Source organism: Populus nigra, chromosome 2 (genome assembly GCF_951802175.1).
Source record: "Populus nigra chromosome 2, ddPopNigr1.1, whole genome shotgun sequence".
Taxonomy (NCBI): domain Eukaryota; kingdom Viridiplantae; phylum Streptophyta; class Magnoliopsida; order Malpighiales; family Salicaceae; genus Populus; species Populus nigra.
This window is the reverse complement of record NC_084853.1, coordinates 20199922-20202421: the sequence shown is the minus strand read 5'-3', so window position 1 is coordinate 20202421 and position 2500 is coordinate 20199922.

Genomic DNA, 2500 nt, shown 5'->3' with positions numbered 1-2500 from the left:
GGGCTGTCCGCGCGTCGCGCAGCGCGGCATGGCTGCGGGGGCCGCGCGCGCTGCGCCCAAGCGCCCAAGGGCCCCCAAGGGCCCCAGGCCCTCAGGCCCCAGCGCCCCAGCGCCCAGCGCGGGCGGGCGCGCGCGCGCGTGTGGTCTTTGAGGGGCGCCGGCCTGGTGGCTCCCTAAAGAGCAATAAGTGTCATTGCAGCTCTGGCAGGGGGAGACACTACTAGGTCCCAGCTGTCACCCCCCCTCTAAAAAATTCATTTCTTGGTATTTTGAGCTGAAATTTTGCACAGAGGTTGGCAAAAATCCAATCCACCTTCATTAATTTTCCCAGAATTTTTCGAGGTCGGGAAGTATTTGTTTTAATTTTCCTACCATTAGAAATCGAGTAAATCCGCAAAACTAGGAACCGGCCCGGAATGACCCCAAATTCAGTGGGCAGCCTCATAAAAATATGGCTGATTTTACTGGATTGGTTTCATGTGGAAAGCACGACGTTTTCTTGTAGGAATGCGGGAACCCCGGCAGCTCGCCTGCCGCGGCCAGCGACGTCGGGGACGCTGGCCTGCGCTGTCGAGCCCGCGAGGGCTGTCTCCGCGGCAGGCCCCCCCTGAACGGGGCACGACAGGCCACCGCGCTGGCTCGTCCAGCGTCGACAGTCCCTCGTCCAGGTTTCAGATCGCGCCAAGTCGAACCCATGACCTGCTCAAGCCATCGTGCGCTGCCGAATTCGCATCTGCGTGTAGGCTGCCATTCCACGCGGCAGCCCCTGTTTTCGTCAGCGTGCCCCCCTGACGAATTTTCCTGCCTGGCCCAGTCCAGCGTCCAGCCCCTGTTCGTCGAAAAATCTGCGCTGCCGATTTTCCACGCGGCAGCCCCTCTTTTCGTCAGCGTGCCCCCCTGACGAATTTTCCTGCCTGGCCCGGCCAGTCCAGCCCCTGTTCGTCGAAAAATCTGCGCTGCCGATTTTCCACGCGGCAGCCCCTCTTTTCGTCAGCGTGCCCCCCTGACGAATTTTCCTGCCTGGCCCGGCCGGTCCAGCATCCAGCCCCTGTTCGTCGAAAAATCTGCGCTGCCGATTTTCCACGCGGCAGCCCCTGTTTTCCTCAGCGTGCCCCCCTGACGAATGTTCGTCGAAAAATCTGCGCTGCCGATTTTCCACGCGGCAGCCCCTCTTTTCGTCAGCGTGCCCCCCTGACGAATGTTCGTCGAAAAATCTGCGCTGCCGATTTTCCACGCGGCAGCCCCTCTTTTCGTCAGCGTGCCCCCTGACGAATTTTCCTGCCTGGCCCAGTCCAGCGTCCAGCCCCTGTTCGTCGAAAAATCTGCGCTGCCGATTTTCCACGCGGCAGCCCCTCTTTTCGTCAGCGTGCCCCCCTGACGAATTTTCCTGCCTGGCCCGGCCGGTCCAGCCCCTGTTCGTCGAAAAATCTGCGCTGCCGATTTTCCACTCCGCAGCCCCTGTTTTCGTCAGCGTGCCCCCCTGACGAATTTTCCTGCCTGGCCCGGCCAGTCCAGCGCCCAGCCCCTGTTCGTCGAAAAATCTGCGCTGCCGATTTTCCCCGACGAACCTGCAGCTGCACAAATCCGCGCTGCCACTGCCCCATTGTCTGGACCAACAGTCTTTTCCATCAAGCCCTGGACTATAAATCGTCCAGACTCATCGCCAGCACCCGCTGCCGATTCTGCCGACTTTGCCGATTTCGTCGGCGCTGCCGATTCCAACACTGCCCGCCGTGCCTGAACCAGCGCTGTTTCGTCAGCGTGTCCCCTTGACGAATTTCCCTGCCTGGCCTGGACAGTCCATCTTCCAGCCCATGTTCATCGAAAAATCTGCGCTGCCGATTTCCCCGACGAACCTGCAGCTGCACAAATCTGTGCTGCCGATTTCCCCCCCTGTCGGCATGGCTGCCGCTGCCCCGATGTCCAGACCAACAGTCTTTTTTGTCGACTTTGCCGATTTTGTCCGCGCTGCCGATTCCAACACTACCCCCTGCATCCAAACCAGCATTGTTTCGTCAGCTCTTCCCCTGACGATTTTAGCCCTGTAACAAACAGTAGGCCTCCAATCCCGCCAACGGGAGCCAAGTTGATAGGGAAGAGAATTGAATGACGCGCCTGGTCCTCGCACCCCGCCACCCGAGGGGCCTTTTTCCCGGCAGCCTCTGAAAAACTCTAGCTTTCACGGTCCTCGCCGCCCCTCACCACCATGGCAGGCCTCTAATCCCACCCATCAGCAGTTGTAGCCGATAGGGCAGTGATTTGAATGACGCGTCGCGGGCCTCCGGGTCATCTCACCCGGCCATTAATTGGAGCGTTTTTGGCTGGCCGAGGATGGGGGGATGGATCTCTTCTTCCGAAAAAGCAAACAGTACATCGGGAGTTATGTTGACGGGGCATGGAATTGAATGACCCGTCGCGGGCCGCCGGGTCATCTCACCCGGCCATCCCGGGGAGCGTTTTTCCCGGCAGCATCGGGGAAACTCTTGCTTTCACTGCCCGC